The following is a 21,164-nucleotide window of genomic DNA, read 5'->3' on the forward strand; positions in this document are numbered from 1 at the left end:
TAGTCAGTATATTTTTAAACTTGCTGATCTACCATATGTATCTCTTTTGTTGAAAAAAAATTAGTGAAAACAGATTCAGCTGAACATAGAGCATTTTAACTAGTTTTAAAACTGAAGGAAATTTGAACAGAACAGATTATTCCCAAATTATGTTCTACAGTGATCTATTGTAAAGTTCTAGAACTTGTCCTTTCTCAGTTGTAGCTTAGTGTCCATCCTATATAATGAAAGGCTAATATGCAAATTGTCCCCACGGGTGGGAGTTCGACTGACCTGGAGTTAGACGTACGTTGGCCACCAGGGGGCGGCACAGGACATGGTGGGCATTGGCAACACAGCGCTGGCAGCGGAAGGCAGTGGATGTGCTGCCAGCCCAGATGGGCCCCGATGAGAGTGGGACCGCAGCAGGATGGTGGATCAGGTGAGCAGGTGGCGCTTGGCCAAGGTGGGTACAAGGGGGGCCACAATCGGCCCTGATCGCCAGCCAGGCATAGGGACCCTACCCGTGCATGAATTTCGTGCACTGGGCCTCTAGTATGTAAGTAAGTGTGAGCCTCGTGTCCCACATTTACTACTCTATTGTAGCAATTTGTGCCTTTCTTTACCTTCACAAAAATAATAAAATCTTAAGTGCCTTTATTTATTTTTTCTTAATTGACTTGTCAGAAAGCTAGGGCCTGTGTAATAAAACCACCTAAGACTGATTTCATGAGTGTTATTTTATCTTTTTAAAAAAATATTGTTGTGAGTATTATAGATGTTCCCCCTAGTGGCCCCCCATTGCTCCTCTCTACCTGGATCCCAGCGCACCCCAGGTGTTATTTTATCTTAAGTTCAACTCTTTCTCAAAATGGAGTTAAAGGAAGTATCATTAAAGTACTATCCAGACTATCCCCTGTACCAAATCATAAATATATTTTTCTTTGAATTAGTAAAAGTCCAAAAACAGAGTCCAAAGAGGAATTTCACGCTTTAGGGAAATTTTGCATTAGGCATTTAGTCACTGGGGAGCCAACCAGTTTCTCCTTGAAAGGTAAAGTCAGTCTCCTGTCTTTAAAATGCAACAGGTTGGTTTCTGGACAACACCCAACAGTGAGCCATTTGCTATATTTGATGGTCTCTCTATGTAGAAATACCCTTCTCTGCTCTAGGACTTTAGTTAAAACCCAGATAGTCTGAGCAGTTTGTACTCAGAATCTATTGTTCCTGAATACACTTGGAATTTACTATGCATGGTGTTAAATAAGGCTAATAAAAAGACAGAACCTCTACCCTTGACATTTGAGATGGAAAACATACTAAGGAAGATGTTCGTCTTCCCAAGAAATAGTCCAGTGATAAGAGCCAAATAAATTCAGTAAAATATGGATTATGTAGTCATGATAGTTTATCAGTTTCACCAATAAAACTTGTTTTACTTGACATATGTAATTGCCCCATACTAGAAATTTTTTAGGTTTATGGTACATTCCACAAAGCTTTCAGAATTCAAATATGTAATAAGAATAAATGCCTGTATGTATTATATATACCAGTGATGGCGAACCTATGACATGTGTGTCAGCACTGACACGCGTAGCCATTTTTGGTGACACATGGCCGCTTAGGCGGCTGAATGCTGAGGATGAAACATTTGCTGCTCCTGAGGTTGAAACATTTGCGAAATAATGTTTTTTCCTCAAAGTGACACACTACCCGAGTTATGCTCAGTTTTTTGGCGAAGTTTGACACACCAAGCTCAAAAGGTTGCCCATCACTGATATATACACTAGGGGCCCAGTGCACAAATTCGTGCACCTTGAATGGAACTGTGGGCCGCGAGGCTGTGGTACAGGAGCAGGTCTTGGCCTATCCTCTGTGCCCCTGCCTGGCCCCTCCTGCCGCGCTGATGGCGCCGACCCCGCTTGCACCCACTGATGGCACGAAGTGATTGGGGCTGATGCCAGCAGCGGGTGCAAGCGGGAGGTGGAGAAGTCCTCAGGGGTGATCGGGGCCGGCAGTCACAGCTCACACCACTGATGGTGCTGAGTGATCAGGGCCAGCGCTGGGTGCCGGCAGAGGGTGCAAGGAGCAGCACCACCAGCGGGTGTGAGCGGGGCCAGCACCGGCAGCAGGTGTCAGTGCTGGGCGGGACCACGGCACGTGGGAGCAAAGAAATTTCATTAACCACCAGAGGCTCATCCCAATGACAGTGACCGGCACCCCGCCTTGGTCTAGCGCCCCCGCTTACCTGCTCCACCATCCCACCACAGCTGATGCCTTGCCATGTTCCACACTCTTCTGCCTGCTGCTGACACTTGCCATGTTTTGCATGCGTCCCCTGGTGGTCAGCGCTTGTCATAGTGACCGGTTGTTTGGTTGTTCCACCATTCTGTCTATTTGCATATTAGGGTTACATATATATAGATTAAAAATATATATGATTATTTTTGGCTTTTGAGCTCAGAAATATGAATTGGATTCTACATGGAAATGGGAGAGAAAATTGTCCAATGCCTCTGCTTAGATTAGGTTTTTGTACAATCCATCTCTGAAATTTATAATTAAAAAGAATCCAGCTCAGAATTTGAGAGTGACTCTCAGATGTGAAATGTGACCGTGCAATTCACCTCCATGTAGCAATTTGTGCCTTACAGGTATAACAGTGTCTTTTTACTCCAATTATGGAAGAAAATGAAATTACAAGTAATCTAAGAATTAAGTGGCTATTTAGTGTGACCTTTCAAAGTATATCTGAAAGTTATAACTTAGGACAGATGGATTCACTGAAATCAAGAGAGCTGGAACTCATTTTCATTGGCAGTTTAGTCAGAAGCAAATGCTATTTGTGTAAGAAAGTCCATTGAAAGTCTCTAAAAAATCCTTGAAAAAATTAGATGCTTTGGTTTTTTCCATAAAAGGGAAGTGCTGGGTTTCTAGAGGAATTGCCATGTAATGAGATTTAAAACTTACATGACATAAACTATCTGCAATGTGGGTGACTATCCTTGGTGACATTTTACATTGTACATAATTAGGAGTACAATCATATAAAGGTAATTAAGTATAAGAGCCGCATTCTAACACTTTTTATGGCTCTAAGTACATTTTTTCTAGGAACTCTAGGTTTTTATTTTAAAGTTAGATTTTAAAACTTAAGGATTGTGAAAGGTATATGCATTTCTGAACAGTTTGACTCAAGTTTACCCAGTTTGAAACAATATGTTAATGAGGAAATCTGAATCAGTGTGCCAAAGACTTGATATATTGCTAAATTATTCTTTAAGTTTAAATTTTAAATTCATGTATTTATCAGAGGCTTTATAATGTGTCTAGCACTATACTGATTTGGTGGGATTTAGAAAAGTTTTATTGGAGTTTTTTATGCTATAAGGAATAAATCATTCTTGGGAAGTTGGCTTAAGTTAAAAAACAAAAGTCTGTGTGTATATTATCCCATTTAGGAAGGGGATATACCCAATGATTAAAATAAAAATTGCCTGATCAATCGGTGTGGCTCAGTGGTTGAGCATTGACCTATGAACCAGGAGGTCAAGGTTCGATTGATTCCCTGTCAGGGCACATGCCTGGGTTGTGAACTAGATCCCCAGTGGGGGACGTGCAGGAGGCAGCCAACCAATGATTCTCATCATTGATGTTTCTATCTCTCCCTCTCCCTTCCATTCTAAAATAAATAAAAATATATAGTTATTTTAAATAAATAAATAAAATAAAAATTAACATTCTCCCCCAAGTGGTGGGGTCTGAAAAATATAGAAATGGGAGGCGAGCCTAGTGTATCTGGTTTTCTCTCAGAATGGTGATTCTATCTGCTTCTCCACCACCAGGGGCCAGTCTTGCTGTAATAAAGGTCAACGTTGCCAGCACCTAGTCCTCCAGGAGGCAGTGTATTCACGCCCCGCCGGTTACCAAGAGGTTCCAAGATTTTTACTAAAGTTGATTATCTGTGTTTTGATTTTACAGAACTATTTTTAAATTTAAAAATGTATTCATTAAAATATATTGTTGACTTTACAAAACTATTAAAAGCCAATGTACCATTTGAATTGCTCTTCTGAAGGAGGAGAAATATTAAATATGTTATCTGCAAGTGTGGCAAGTTCTCATAGAATCGCTTTGCCTTCTTTAACTGTCTGAGTGTTAGACCTTCCGTATTCATGAAACACAAATGAGGACCTACTGTGTGCCCTGCAGTGGGAATATAACAAGCAGGAGTCTAGTCATGTCATATTTCATGCTGTCTGGGCAGTTTTCCATCTATGAAGGGTACCTTCAGCTGCAAATAAAACCAGGGCTGATATGGGTCATTTTAATACAGAGGAATTGGACTAAAATAAAATCTAAGAAATTATCCACATTCTTTAGTTGTGGGACTTTCTATATTAAATATTGCATGGCAATAAAAAGTGTCCTTCACAGGTTGAATCCATGAATGTTTGTAGACACTCAGACTGTCCATTAAAAACACGATTTCAGAAGAGTTTTGACTATGTTGCTGAAGGGACCAAAATTTTGCCACCACCCTGAAGCTGCTTTTTGGGACAGTGATTTCAAACTGTTTCTTAAGAAACAAAAGACTCAGAAAGAGCCTTTGACAAACATACCCTTTCCTGCCCAAGAGATTCAGAGAGAGAAACTTGCTTTAGGAAGGAGATCTTTGGATGTTCACTTAATTTGAATTAAGTCTGGTAAACAAGAGGGCTTCAGGCAGGGGCCTGTTAGCCTAGATAACCCCTCTGTCCCAGTTTCTGAGTCACCTAGCAAGGATTTTCCTGCCACGTGTGTTCAGCTCTTCCTCAGCCACCTGGAAATTGACCGTCTCACTTATGAAATCTAATGCCCTGTTCCTCCCTTTCTCCTTTGTCCAAAATTTCTTATACACTGAGTGGCCAGATCATTATGATCTCTGAATGCATAATAATCTGGCCACTCAGTATATATATACACCAGAGGCCCGATGCATGAATTCGTGCATGGGTGGGGTCCGGCCAGCCTGGCCAGGGGGAGGGGACATGGGCGGTTGGCCCGCCTGCCTGCTGGTCGAACTCCTGGTCAAGGGGACAATTTGCATATTAACCTTTTATTATATAGGATATACACTGAGTGGCCAGATTGTTATGCATTCAGAGATCATAATAATCTGGCCACTCAGTGTATACCTAATGTTGCCTCATTGGCTTTGGACTTTTCATGGAATTATCATGCCTATGTGGATTCCCCAGGCTCATGTATTAAACTTTGATGTTCTCCTGTTAATCTGTCTCTGTTAATTTGGTTATTAGCCCAGAATAGAGGAATTTAGAAGGTGGGAGAAAAAGTATTAATATTTTTTAGCCTCCACATTGCGATTGCACATACACTTTTGTACTGGAGGTAAATGGTTGAAAATCAGTTTACCAAGAAAAGACAGTTTCTTGGTAATCCTGTTGAAAATAAATTTCTACCGGGCCTCAATTCCAGGCAGTTATTTACTTCATTGCCCAAAATAACTGGTTGTACAATATGCTGCAAGTTGCATTAAACCTCACACCTTCTCCTTCACAGGTTTTTCATCAACAACTTTTTTAGATTTGTTGTGTTGTCGACACCACTTTATAATCTGCGCATTGAGACTTGGTAGTGAGAGTAGCTAGGAAGTATGAAATGTGTCCACTTACAAAGTATTCTTAAAAATACAAGCGTTCCTTTTTGTATTTTGAAATAGAGGGGGAAACTTGTACCTTCTAACTGTGAGGTCCGGTGTTTTTACTTCTGTTTGATTTTTAATGATGCCAAAGCAAGTTAAGTTTCCCCAAAAAGTTGCACCTCGATGGTAGATCCAGCCCAAGAGAAATATCATGTGTGGAGTTTAATAGCCGACATAGGCCAGCACGTGCTGAACATTTTGCACGTCTCATTTAATCCTACCAAATCTCTGGCAGAATCTCCCACTCCAGAGCTGCTGAACTGACGTCTTTGTAGGTGGGACCTGAGACCAGCAGCTCAGGCTGGTCTCAAGTTAAATTTTGAGAAGAGCTGCTAACCTGTATTGATATGTACTATTATCACCATCCAACAAATGAAAAAAAAAAAAAAAGATGTAGGGGAGTGAAGTAACTTACACAAGGTCCATATAGCTTCGGTGTCTATTGCCTCTCAAGACAGATTATATAAAGTTTGCTCTAAAATCTCAGTCTCCTGAAAAATTACAACTGATGCACTGTTTTGTAAGCTCAGTCTTGCTAATTAACTCCCCCCTCATAGACCTGTGGAATACACTTCTGTGGACAGTCCAGGGCCCCTTTCTTTCAAGCATTCAGAACTGCCTATCAGAAGGTGTTCCTGTGTCCTCACACAGCATTGGTGGGAGGCTGCCCAATGAAATACTCCTGCGGCTGCCCTCCTCACCTAACTGTGACTCCCTCCCAAAAAGCCCAGGAGGCTGCTGATTTCCAGGAAACTAGGATGTCTTCCGTAACATGCACAAACCCCTCTAATTCACTAGGGGCCTGCTGGGGTTAGTTATTTTAGACACTTAGGAGTTAGTTATACCCAGGTGCTGGTGACCACCCAGATGTGACTGCGGTAAGGCAGCCTGCCCGGCACTCCCATTCCCATTCTCCATGGCTCTCACCTTCCCCAACTCAACCTTTCCTGTGCTCACTGGGACCTCCTTCCGGGGTAAGTGATCATTGGTGTGGTCAGCCATTCCCTGCACGTTCCTTCCCCTTCTGACTGTACCCTAAAGACATTGCTTTTCCTGCACCCTTTCAAGTCCAGGCTGCACTTTATCCTGGTGGTTCCTGGGCCTCAGCACCCTCCTGGTTCCTGAATGCCTCCACCTACTGCTGTTACTCCACCTGGGTATGCAAACCCAGCTTCTTCAGGGTCCTTGCTATGTGGCGTGGCCTCTTTGTCACTCACCATACTCCTGCTGATTCCAAGTCATTTGAGGAAGATGTGGCACCTAGCTCACTGCACTACCCTAAGGCCTGCCATCTGTGACAACTTCAGTGTCTCCATGTACCAGGGATCTAACATCCAATCAAGCACCAAATCCTGTCCCTTCTTTCTCATCAGCTTTTTTCTGCCACAGTTGTTTCCACCTGAGGACCTCAGCACACGCTGTCCCCGTGTCTGTAGTACTCCCCCCTTGTCCTCCTGTCTCAGGGTGGGCAGCTTCTATCCTGCAGGCATGTGTGTCACTTGCACAGAGAGGACAACTCAAGGCCACATGATCTGGTGGGTCCCTCCCCTTTTCTCTGTCATTGCCCTTTATTTATTTTCTTCACAGCATCTCTCACAATGTGTAATGATGTATTGGCTGGTTTGTTTTATCATCATCTGTCCCCTCCACCAATCTGTATGTTCCATGAGGACAGGGGACCTGTCGATTTCATTTACTATTGCAGTCCCAGCCTCTAGAGCAATGCTTGGCACATAGACCCTCCAGATATACATAAATGAATAAATAAATGAGTGAATGAATGACCATTGGCTCTGTCCTTTGGAAGAAAGCTCCCATGGGTTTGTGGTTTCCATGAGTAGAGGTTGGCAGGGAAATTTTCACTGCTCCAGGAGCGCTGGGGCCAAGGAACCAGGATTTTTAATAGACCATGCACATGATTCTCATGCTTTAATAAAATTTGGAAAACGGCACTAGGGAAAGGCCTTCACCCACACACTAAATGCTGGCCTAGGCCAGAGAAAATTTTTGCTGCAGTCGGGAAGGTGAGTCATCCTGGGGTTTTCTGGGATTCCCCAGCACTGATGCAAAGGGAAGCTTTTAGAGAAGGGCCCCAGTTACTCAGGTAATAAATGTAAAGCAAGAGAAAGGAGCCTCCTGAAATATTGTAGAGACTGAAAAGCATAGACTGGTTTAGTTGATTATTAGTTTTCTGTTTTGTAGGGAGAATTTAGGACAGGAGAATTGCAGATTTGCCTGAAGACAAAGGCAATTCTTACATTGCCTCTGTCGCCTTAACCAGGTGAACATTATGGCAGCATAATGGCAGCACATGAAACAGAAAACAAGAGCACAATCCTCAATGGCAGCACATTTTATACTTTGAAGATGGATTTGGTTCTCAGAAATACCTAAAAGCCACTAAGAGTCAAGTTTAATGTAGGTGGCAAATCTGGGAAACATTTTTCTGGAATTATGAACTTTCACCCCCCATCCTCCACTCCCTGATGGAGGAGCCTTTGACAGGATGACTTCTTGTGATGACTTCTGGAGGTCAACAGGACGTTTTGCTCCTTCTCTTTAGCCCACAGAGGAAGACTTTAGTTCTTCTCAGGGTAGATGACCCAGAGACCCAGAGAACATATATATATTTTTTTCTCCAGCACCATCATTCCTATGCTGGGCCCTTTGTCTCTGCATTGAGTCCACTTGAGGTAACTCAGGTGCTTGCTACGGACCAGGGGTGGGGAGGGTCTAGTTCTGAAGCTCTTCCAAGCTTCTAAGAACCCAGAAGAAAAATCAATGAGTTCTGTACTCCAGGTCCTCGTGAGAGATTTCATAGGGTTTGGAGTAGTGGGAATGAAAAGAGAAGTGTTGCACATCTAGTTTAGAATCCTTGGCCCTCGAAGCTCACATGACTGCAGGTGCTCACCCCTCTCCCCCCCACCCCCCGCCCCCAGGCCTTTGTGGGGAGAGAGGAAGGAGGATAGCAGACTCCTCTTCCTCTCTCCCCACCTAATCCGTGCTCAACTCCTTTACCACATGAGTAACTACTATTTTAATCTCTCACACCATCTCTGCTGCTAAGATGGATAAAGGAAACATAGGCCTTCTGGGGTTAAAGGAAGGAAGGAAAGAATCATAATGGGCTTGCTTTGGTTTTCTGTTTGTTTTATTTTAATGTGTTTATTTCTAAATTTCTTTTTAAAAAATCAGATGTCTTGCATTGTGAGGGTTAATATCCTATGGCTGTATCTCCAGGTCTGCATTTAAGATTCATACTCTCCCTGCTAGCATGATTCTTGGGCCTTTGGGACCTATGAGAACATCTGTCTCCTTCTGAAACCTTACAAAGTCCCCTTCTATCAATTTTGTTTGGTTAGAGCCTGTGTCTGATTTCTCCTTCCCAATTTCCTGTTTTCTTCACCCTCTGATATCAGGCAAAGAGATGTTATAAATGATGGTGGAGTGTGCTAACTATTGCTTTTGGTATTGTAGGTGAAGCATGTGTAAGTGTGAGGACCTAACTGTCATTTCTAACACCATCTATATGAAAGATGGATACATCTATAGAAATATCTTCTATGTTCCAAACAAAGGACATATATGCAAACCAGTGGACTTAGTGTTGCCATGGAAACAGTCTCTATGCGTCTGCATGAGTGGTCATACACATCACACACATAGAGGCAATGGCCTGGGGCATTCTCTACATAATAACCCTCTTGGGGCCTTGGTAAATCTCTGGCCACACTAAGTATTACTTAGGGTAGGCTACACGGCTCTAACAAACAGCCCTATAAGATGATGGTGGTTTTTGGGCTTCCTCTCCTAACAGTCCAGGACAGATGCTCTGAGTCCGGAGTTGGGAGGGACCCAGGCTGATGGTGGCTCTACCATCTTCAAACCACAGGAAGGGGAAATGCTGGGAGGCCTAGTTGTGTGGGAGGTGTTACAGCCCGGGCATGGGGGTAAATTGCCTCACTTAGACCCACAGTGGTTTGGCTAGAACTCAGTCCTGTGGCCTTTCCTAAAGCAGAGGAGGCTGAGGAATGAATGTCAGCCCGCTGTGTGCCCAGGAAGAAGAGGCAGATTGTGGTGGCCCACCAGCCGCCTCCACTGTGCTGCGGGCAGAGCGTCCTTCAGACGGAGTCTAATCAGATGGGAAACCCCGAGGGACCATTGGAGGAGCATCAGCATCTGTTTCAGGCTGAGATGGACCAGTGGGAAGTTCTGAGCCAACACTCAGAGAGTCACCAGCACACCCTCCTCTTGGTTCTTGGGGGCTGCAACTGCCATGTCCTGCTTTGACATCCCCCCCCTCCCCGATTCCTGGCTCAGCTGGACTCCAGCTCCCTCCATTGTTCCCTCCTGTGCCCTGCGCCCAGTCAGCATGACCCTGCTCAGGCCACGGTCCATCCTTGCTACCAGGATCTGCAAGCAGGCTTCCTGGTTCCTTATTCAGCTGCCTGCTGGACTTCTCCGCTTTTGGCTCATGTGTCTTGTGAGTACTCTTTGGTTCCTCCTAATGTGGACAACAGCATGGGGCTTGGAGTCCCCATCCTGACGCCCCAGGCCCAGGCCACTGCCCTTTATAACCTTCCCTCGGCTTTAGCACGTTGGTCTCCTCTTTTGTTTCTCTCACCTCCATGTTTCCTTCCTCCTGGCTGACTGCTGGTTTGGCTTTCCTGAAGCCGTCCCTTTCATACTCAGAGACTCTTACCTGTTGCTTCCCCAAACTCCAGAGTGCATCTATGCTAAGGGCCTGAGGCCTCATTTTCTGGATCTCACCTTCTCCTCCCTGTGAGGAACTCTCTAAGTCGGAAATCTTCTGCGGCTCAGGCAATTCGGAAAGCACACAGATAAAATATACTCAGTAAGAAAATCCTTCACGTGTCACTTAATGTATGTCAACAGCCTTGTAATAGAATATTTTATGTAGGTGATTTGCCACCACCTTCCCCATCTAAGTTGACAGTCCTTGGTTTAGATTTAATGAATATTTTATTATGTCCTGTGTATCCTGGCTCATATACACAGAGTGGCCAGATTATTATGATCTCTGAACGCATAATAATCTGGCCACTCAGTATATATATAAGAGGCCCGGTGCATGAATATATATATATTAGAGGCCCGGTGCATGAATTTGTGCATGGGTGGAGTCTGGCCAGCCTGGCCAGGTGGAGGGGACATGGGTGGTTGGCCGGCCTGCCTGCTGGTTGAACTCCTGGTTGAGGGGACAATTTGCATATTAGCCTTTTATTATATAGGATATACACTGAGTGGCCAGATTGTTATGCGTTCAGAGATCATAATAATCTGGCCACTCAGTGTATACTTCTTTGTCTGCTCCACAGCACCTAGCACAAACGAAGCACTCACTATCAATACTAGCTGTTCCCTCATCCACTTATTATTTTAAGGGAAACTCTTTTTATAGTGAAGATTTAGATGATTTAAAATGCTGGCAACTCGACCCTTAAACTAAGTATTACAAATGAAGCAATGATAGAACGGCTGAATACATAGCACTAACGAGGAGGTTATATCCAAAACTAAAGAGAAAGGTGGTTTAAAGGCTACACATACTAGAACAGTGTAAAGCTAGATATTTGCTATACTGATCTGAAGCTTGCTTTGTCCTTGTCCCTGTAATGTGGCTTCGCCGTGTTTTTAACAGCATTATAACTACATTTTGGAATGAGGATCTGTCTTCATAGAGAAATATGGCAGCTATAAAGAGAAATATCACGTATGCCGGCTAAAAGTTGGCCTGACCAAGAAATTCTTTAGAGACTCGTTTATTTATATCTTTTGGCAAAGCAGACCTGAAGAAGGAATGGTAAGTTAAGGAATGATAGTCGAAATTTGAAAAGGAAGATCCACTGGGTAGGAAACAAATTCTTCTTTACAGGATGGTTTCAAAGGAAAGGTTTGACTGCAGCCTGCACTGTTGTACCCATAGCTACCTACCCACCGGAATGTGGCTCCGTGGAGACCGCTGCACTAAGTATAGAAAGACAAGTTGAGTGGAAGATGAATTATGTAAATTTACATTGACTGAGGATCCTGTTGGACCATTTAGGAATTTTGATTATTAAAAATAAACCTAGGATTTTCTTACATTCAAAAGCAATGAAAAGATGAATGCTAATTTGCTATAGTCTTCGAATGACATGTGGATCAGCCCCCAAAAAGAGCATTATTAACATTACAGTAAGTTACTTGCAGGTAACAGCCATTTTGTGGACGTGAGAGGAAATATAAAGTGTTTTAAACTGTAAGTTTATATTTTAATTTTTGTTTATAAAAAAATGGATGGTACCAAAAATGTCACACTTTTCATAAACCTGTTAAAATAGAAGCCTGAAATGTTCTCTGCTCCAGGTGGAGCGGTTTTCTCATTTTAAAATATAAACCTAGCTTAAAGGCAGAGGATTAGAAAACAACAAAGACCGGAAAGCCGCTCGCTTTTCTAAAAAGAAAACCTTTTCTGCTTATGTTCAAAGATGGGCCATTGAAATAAACACCTGAATAAGGATGCTTAGCCTGACTCTACACATTTAGCAATTTGATAAACTCGGGTTTACTGAAATTGCTAACGAAAGCAAAATGAAACTGGTATTTAAATTTTTTTCTTAGTGAAACATTACTCAACACGTAATTTAACATGCTGTAATTTTAAATGAATCTTTCTTTCCCTGCTCAGACACATTGGGAATGCAGCTAAGTTGTTCAATCGCCCACTCACGGAACAACAACAAAAAAAGACATTTCTTGCTACATATCAGAAAGGTGAAGGGTGTACCACTAAGGCAGCACAATTCACAGGGAAGGTTCTTTTTTTCTTCACTCGCCAATATCATAGCACTTGGAATAAACCGGGGGAAAGCACTGTTATATCAGAGTCAGAAACCTGTGTGAATATAAAATGCCCCGTGTTTATCGCCACTCTTAATTCCCAAGTATGTATATTTTAACAATCTGCAATTCAGGGGGGAATACCCAAGGCTTTTTCCTTGTGCTAGACTGAGAACCCCTGTGTAGACGGACAAAGGACAGCTTGAGGATACCGGGTGTCCATATTTAGCACTGACACAGCACTTCCGTCTGTAACGTGCCTTACAAACGTGAGCTAATTAAGAGGAACCACGGCCCTGCAAGGTATTTTAGCAGGATGCAGAGATGAAAACCTACAAGCAACGCAGCCAGGATGCATAAATCATGAAGTGTTAAATCAACATGACCTGAAAACCAGCAGGGCTCCCTCCCCCTTTTCTTGCCAGGGCTGTCTTTTGGGAAAGGCAGGAAGTTAGATTTTATGCTGAGTGATGGTGGTGGTGGTGGTGGTGGTGGTGGGGAGATGTCTGGGTGGGAGAACGGAGATGCAGTTCCAAGTATCACATTTGCAAAGGGGGAATGTTCTACTAACGCAGAGAACAGGCTTCAAGGATAGAACCCTTTTAGACGCACCTCAGAGGATAGGAAATCAATGCAGTGTTTAATGAACCTACTGCAGATTGACTTCCCATGGAGGAGCCCCAACCTGGAAAGTGTCACGCTGGGAAGTCGGACAGGGCACGGCTGGAGAGCCCAGGAAGGCAGCGAATGGCCAGCGGTACAATCGGCCACGTTGTTATTCTTTCAGGGGTCGGGGAGGGCATCGTGACCGGCCTGTGATCCGACTGCACAGGCTTTGCTCACCTGCTCTAGGAACGCGGTCTCCACAGGTGACAGCATTACACCGCCATGAGTGGGATCTGGCCAGTAGCTTTGAGAGGAGGGATGGAGTGCCATTCGGAAGTCTTCAGTGCAGGGCTCTGGGTGAAGAAGACTGCGATTCTCAAAGCTGGTGCTAGAAAATGACATGGACACAGAGTAAATGCTCAGTGGACTGTCGTGGTTGTCGTTCTCTCCTGACCGCCCCAGGCATGCTGCCGATATGGGCAGGGACAGTTCTGTCTCAACCCCAGGCGGTCTGCCCCCATTAGAAGCAGTTCTGGGGTCAGGACGCATGCCAGATGCCCTCTACTAGCCCCAGGTGGCACTGTCCAACACGATGGCCGTGAGCCGCCTGTGCTATGGAGCACTGGCAGTGTGGCTCGTCTGAGCTGAGCTGTCCCTGTAAACTGCTCACCAGATTTTGAAGGTTTCATTTTTAAAAAGAGTCTAGCTTGGCCTCTGTGGCTCAGTGATTGAACGTTGACCTATGAACCAGGAGGTCACGGTTCAGGGTACATGCCCAGGTTGTGGGCTGGATCCCCAGTGGGGGGCATGTGGGAGGCAGCCAGTCAATGATTCTCTCTCATCATTGATGTTTCTCTTTCTCTCTCCCTCCCCCTTCCTCTCTGAAATCAATTTTTAAGAAAAGAGTCTAAAATATTTTATTAATAATTTTAATGTTTATTACATATTGCGATGAGAATACTTTAGACATATTGGGTTAAATGAAGTATATTCAAATTAATTCTACCTCTTTTTACTTTTCTAAAATGTGATCATGGGAGACTTAAAGTTACATACTGAGCTTACATTTGTGGTTCACATTTATGTTTCTGTTGGATGGTGTTGCCCTAGAACACGACTCTCAAATATCTTGGCTCACACACTTTGTCAGTTTTTAAAAAGTTTCAGAATGCACCCCCAAAATACATATTTTTCTTGTTTATAAGTACACATTATGTACATTAGAAAACATACAAAAATAGAAAACAAACGTATGAATAGAGTTTCTAACATCTTCCCATACCCCAGTGATCACCACATGTACTTTGAGGGTGTATATATGCCCCTTTGGAAATTGCTACCTTAGAAGTGGCTCTTGGCTCTAGCAGGTTTGGCTCAGTAGATAGAGCATCGGCCTTCGGACTGAAGGGTCCCAGGTTTGATTCCGGTCAAGGGCACATACCTGGGATGCAGGCTCAATCCCCAGTGGGTGTGTGGGGGGGGTGCAGGAGGCAGCCGATCAATGATTCTCTCTCATCATTGATGTTTCTATCTCTCTCTCCCTCTCCTCTTCCTCTCTGAAATCAATAATAATAATAATAATAATAATAATAATAAAAAGTGGCTCTTGAGGCAAAGGACCCACTTATCACACTCCTTCGCTCCTTTGGGGAGTAAGGGAACTGGATGATTATAATTTGAGGGAAACAAAATTACCAGAAAAGTTGTAACAATATCCAGATTATACAAGTACAACCAAAGTTACAATATAACAACACAAGTTAAAAAATATATAAAAGTATTTTTTTTTTACAAGAAAGAAACTCACTATAGACTGATTCATTTGCCTGTCACCATAACCATTATTGCTTGTCTCATTTTCGGTTCTTATAAGTGTATTTCTAATAGCACATGATCTCACTCATCTAGGGGAAATAATGAACAACATAGACTGATGAACAAGAACCGACCCAGAAACAAGGAGGCACGGATCAGACTGTCGGGCCTCAGAGGGAGGGTAGGGGAGGATGGGGGTAAAGGGGAGAGATCAACCAAAGGACTTGTGTGCAAGCATATGCGCCTAACCAGCGGTTAAGGACAACAGGGGGGTGGGGGCATGTGTGGGGAGGGGTGTGGGATGGGAATGGGGGGATGAGGACAAATATGTGAAACCTTAATCAATAAAGAAATTTTTTAAAAAGCCAAAAAAAGTATTTTTTTACAAATATAACAACATTATTACAAATATAACAACACAAGTTAAAAAAATATATGAAAGGCTAACAATAGGCTCCCCTGAGTTTCAGCGGCAGAACTGTATTGGAGGGTGGGCAAGTGGAGGAGGGGCCAAGTGGGAGACAATGAGATCTAGTCCGGAAGCTAACTCTTCATAGAACTTTACAGAAGGATGGGAAGATGTCAATTGTTTGAAGCAAAGACTATAGGGGTGGGACTAAGGCATGCCCTAGGTGCTCTTTGGCACCTTCTTCACTCACCACCAACCCCCATGACAGTAAGAGGGACAGGCTCTGGGTTTCTAAACATTTATACTAGGAGAGGGAAAGGAAAGTGCCAAGAAATAAGGAAGTGGAGAAGGAGACCTTACCCATTTTCAGATTCTGTGAGCAGGGGCATGGAGTCCACTTGATATGGGGCCCCAAGAGGTCATGACACTTTTTTGATGAGAGGTGTTGAAAGATGCTAAGATTTGAGGGCAGCAGTGAAAGACTCCTCTGCCCAAGTTTGGTCCAAGAATTTAAGAGATTATGGCTTGAGCATAGGGGTTTACATGCATTGGAAACCAGAGGACCTGCCCCATGTATTTTAAAATACATGAGACCATCTCTTGCATGACCTTAGGGAGGGGGAGAATATCATGACGGATACTAATTTTCTGGCAGTAGACGTATCTGAATTAGAGAGTCATAGAAATGTGACAAGCTTTAATAAAACATTTCTTAATTAATAAATGTACATGGTTATATCTTTTAAAACGTCAAATAGAAATGAAAATGAAAGTCCCTTATCCCACCTCCACACTCCAGATTCCCACTTGCCAGGAACCTGCAACTTTTTAGGCTGCTTTTTCTCTCATTTACCTCCATAATTCTAAGTAAGTTATTTAAGGTATTCTTACTGCTTCTGAAGGTTTTTAGTTTTATATATTACCTAAGGACTCCTTACACACACACACACACACACACACACACACACACACACACACACACACACACACTTTACCCCACTCCTAGTTATATCTCAATTTCATAACTTTGGTTATTAACAGAATACATCACTACAACTATGCCAATGTTCTTCACAGCAGAGCCAGATCATGTATTATGGTTTCCCTTTTTTGAATGACTTACTGTTTTTTTTTTTCTAGAATTAATAAGCACCTGAAGAACCTTTGCTTAGTTTTCTATTTTACTGATGTATCACTCATTCATCTTCAAACTTCCTCACTCCACAGTAGGGCTCCGTCACATGTTCACGTGTTAGGAAATGGGTCCCTTTTCTGGCGTCTCTCGTCCTCCTGCCCTAATCTGGGCTGGAATAAACTCGTCATCCTGGGGCTTCCCTTTACCAGCAGTCTCGCATTTCCCTTTGGCCTTATCTTTTGCAATTTTTTTGCTCTTGTGGTTTCATGATTACTTTATTCATTTACTTCCTTTTTTTATGAGGGTTAAGGAAGGTACCGACATTATTTTTTTTTTCCAGGAGGGCTGCTTATTGGGTGGTGGGAACAGGACATTTTCCAACCTCAGTCTTGTGGAGTAAAAGTCATAGCAGCCTCACAGAAACAAACCACAGCATCGGAAAACCATGACCAGTGCAACACCAGGGGCAACTGAAGGGAAATGCCTCTACCAACTGGAGCCCACTCTGACCATCTGTGTGGCATTTGGGTATCATGGTAGAATGTAGTCCTCTTAAATGCTGGTAACACGATGATTTTGTTCTATAAATACCAGATTTAAATAATTCAGAACAAATCATTTTGTAAGCTCTGGAAAGTAGCTCTTAGTCATACGAGAAAGTAAACACATGTGACTGTGGGTCATTCATTCCAAGACCAAAAGCAACTCCTGTGGCCCAAAGTGGAACATTCTGAGCAAAACCAAACTCTAATGGATTGAGATATGTAAAATATGCTTAAATCCAGGGGCTCATCAGGACATACAAACAAACAAAAAAAACTCCTTGGCTATCTTTGGAGGATACTCATTATTCTGAAAACTGGTAAAAAAAAACAAAAAAACAAAAAAAAACGGGGGGGGGGGGGGGGGGGAGAGGGGGAATCAACATCTTGCCTTTTCTGAAAAACAAACAAGCTATCCCTAAAGGTAACCAATAGATGGTAAGAGAGAAAAAGTTCTTCTTAAAAAAAAATTTCCAGCTAACAAAAGAGGTTGGAATAAATTACATTACAACCCCTACTGAAATAATGGATCTAGGGAATGATCATCAGTGGCTACTGAAATCATTTGCTGAGAACTTTATAATAGACTAGTGGCCTGGTGCATGAAATTCATGCATGGGGGGGGTGGTTCCCTCAGCCAAGCCTGCACCTTCTCCAATCGGGGACCCCTTGGGGGATGTCCGACTCGCAATCTGGGACCGCTGGCTCCTAACTGCTTACCTGCCTGCCTGCCTGGTTGCCCCTAACTGCCTCTGCCTGCCTGCCTGATTGCCCCTAACCCCTCTGCCTGCCTGCCTGATCATCCCTAACTGCCTCTGCCTGCCTGCCTGATCACCCCTAACTGCCCTCCCCTGCCGGCCTGATCTCGCCCCCAACTGCTCTCCTCTGCTGGCCTGATCTCGCCCCCAACTGCCTCTGTCTGCCTAATCACCCCCAACTTCCCTCCCCTACTGGCCTGATATTACCTCCAACAGCCTTAAAACCCCTCCTCAGCCCCCACCTTAGGTTCTGCCTTTGCAGTTCACCCAGATTAGGTTCTGATTGGTCGGTTTCTATGCCAGTCAACAACTCTGGGCCTATCTCCGGGCCTGATCAGCAGCCCCCGTGGAGGCCCAGAGAGAAAGAGAGGCACGCTGCTGGCCAGGCCTGGAGAGAAAGAGAGAGGCAAGGGCTGATCAACAGCTGCCATGGAGGCTACGGATCAGACCCTGCTTCTCTCTCCAGGCCTCTCTCCAGGCCTGATCCGCAGCCCTCTCAGCAGTCAGTGCTGGGTTGACACGCCCGCAGTGGCAGCAGTCAGGACTGACTGCAGGACTGACTTCTGGTGTTCGGTGGAGCCTTCAGTCGTTACGGTCACTGCCTTTTTATATGTATAGATAGATAGATCAGGCTGAAAACACTGATCAATCTTAATATTACAAAAAAGAGAGACAAACACATTATGTGATGTAAATAGGAAGTATACAACATTGCCAATAAAATATTCTTGCCAACAAATCACTTGAATGTGATCCATTCAAGTCTCTAGATTTTACTCAAAACAAATAGAGGGAGCAGGCATATGGTGCATTGACATTATAGGGATGCAGTAAATAAAATAATCAAAAATCAGAATATAGGAAACTCTACAGGACAAATTACACAGTTTCTGTCACAAATAAATTGTAAGGAAAAAAGAGTGGCTACAGATGAGTAGAGTCAAGAATCCACACTCAGATGTAGAATGTGGATCTTGACTCTAACACATCAACTATACAAATGAGCAACGCTTTATGAGACAACCAGGGAAATGTGAACACTGACTAAACATTTGGTACTATCGAGGAATTATTGTTAGTTGTTTAAGGCATGACACTGGTATTGTGATTGTGTTTTAAAAGGACTTCTTGTTCTTTAGAGATACATTCCAAAGTAAAGAGAGGCTTAGTTCACCTGCCTACTTTGTCCCACAAACTGTTATGCCACAGGGTTGGCTCTCTTCACAACAGGCGGAAAGCTAGTGTAGGTGCCCAGGACCCCTCTGGCTTGTCACTGAGCCCACTCTATGTGGGACCTTGGAGTCAGTCTAGGTCTTCAAAGCCAAAGAAGATTCAGGGTAGCTGGCCACTATGGATGCTTGTAATCATTGAGTGTGAAAATGTGTGCCAGGGCCAGCTACAGGGAGTGGTGGGGCCAGGGAAAATTAAAGCACACTTGCTCTGTCTGAAGGCATTCAAATTCCATGTCTGTGGTGGACAACACAAAGAGCTCAGGCTATATCCTTTAGCCAAATGCATGATCTCTGCAGTAGACCTAAACCTATACTTAAGCTGAATCTTGACTTTTCTTGGTAGTACAACTTTTGGCCATAGCCATGTCTTTGTCAATAGAGAACTTTAGCACCTAGTCAGAGTGGATTTAAAAATATTATGCTTATCAAACTGACAAAGCAAGAATGTGTAGGAAATGCACTACCAGGAGAAAAGCAGTCCCTTGGGGAGCCTGACTATGTTGATTTAATGATAAGAATCTGTACACCAAGGGTGTCAGCCGGCACAGGAAGTCCATTCTGCTGGAGACTCAGAAGTGCCCCAGTCAGAACTATGGCCACATCGATTGGCTCCAAAGGGCATCCTTTATACATTCAGGCAAAGGGCATATCTAGACTTGCCAGTCATCAGAGACTTTCCTGGACACTAAAAGGGTGTGGGATATTAAGGGCCTAAGAAAGAGCCTAGAAACCTACTTCTCCTGTCCTCCTTGCGATTGGTTGATATTTATTCAGTTTAAAAAGAATTCCTAAATACTAGAGGAAATATCAGAATGTGCTAGGAAACTATTACAAAACAACAACAAAAAACAAAACACGACTTTTGGTGTATTTCAGTATCTCACTCACCAGACAGGATAATTACTTTATTTGGTGGGTTATCAGGAAGGCTGACTGTATCAACTTCTGCATTGTCAAGAACAAATACTTACTGATAGTACCATGTTAGGAGCTATATCAAGCCCTGTGGGAGATACAGACACAAATAAGATCTTGCCCTACCAGATCTTACAATATAGATGAAGATCGTAAGACCCTAAGAGTACATTCTAAGACATAATGTGATAAATGGAAATGATTGCGAGATTAGGAAAGGCTGAGATGGACAGACACAGCTTCACAGAAGATCTGGGAACTGACCAGCTTTGAAGGGTGGCCCAAATTTCAGTAGGTGTTGAGGGGAGAGAGAGCCTTCTTCCTATCTAATCCTTTCATGGTGTACTAGAGGTTTTCAGTGTCTGCTTGTCTGTATTCCTTCCAAAAAAGCCGCCTTGCCCAAAGGCTCTTCTAGGGAGTCATGTTTTATCATCTATGACCCTCTGTTCCAGCAGGTTGGGCAAGAGGTGGTTACCTGACTCAGGACGGTCACTCCCAGGTGTGGCTTGACCAGCACAGCCAGGCTTAAAAAGATATTCTGAGAATATGAGAGTATACTTCTTGACAATTTAAATGCAGAGGCATGGAAGGAGCTCATGGGAAAGGATGCCATGTGTAAGTCAAAGCAAGAAGAAAAGAAGGTGGTACCAGGCTACCTAGGAGCTTGAGGACTTCCTGATTTCATTAACAGGTCTCCTTGTAATCCTCCTCCTTTAAGTGACTGGAAGTAAGTTAAGTGGATATCTGTTTCTTAACCAAATGAGCTGCTTAAATTATATGGACACAATGAATGGGAATAGTTAACGGGTTTTGTTTTTTTTCCATTTTTTTCTCCTCTCTCTTGGCTCTGAGACTCTCTTTGTACAAATACCTTGAAAGTCATCTTAGTGTTTATAAGGTGGTCATTGCCCTTATGTTAATATGCGAGAGTAATCAACAAATGCCATAGGTTAACCAGAACTTTTGGTTTCTCTTTTTCTTACCTCCAACGTCTCTCTCTCCCTCCCTCCCTCCTTCCTTGTGTCACGGATGAAATGAGAGCAATGAGTGATAAAGGTGGGCAATAAAATCAAACTAAGTGTAGAGTCAACACACAACTGTAGCTAGAGGTAGTCTACAAATCAGATTCTGAGCTCCTAAAGGACCTGGTGGAAAACATAGTTAACGACAACATTTTTAGTATTTGGAAGGCAGAAATAATGCAGTTGTGGCCCAACAGAAAC

Source organism: Eptesicus fuscus, chromosome 3 (genome assembly GCF_027574615.1).
Source record: "Eptesicus fuscus isolate TK198812 chromosome 3, DD_ASM_mEF_20220401, whole genome shotgun sequence".
Taxonomy (NCBI): Eukaryota; Metazoa; Chordata; class Mammalia; order Chiroptera; family Vespertilionidae; genus Eptesicus; species Eptesicus fuscus.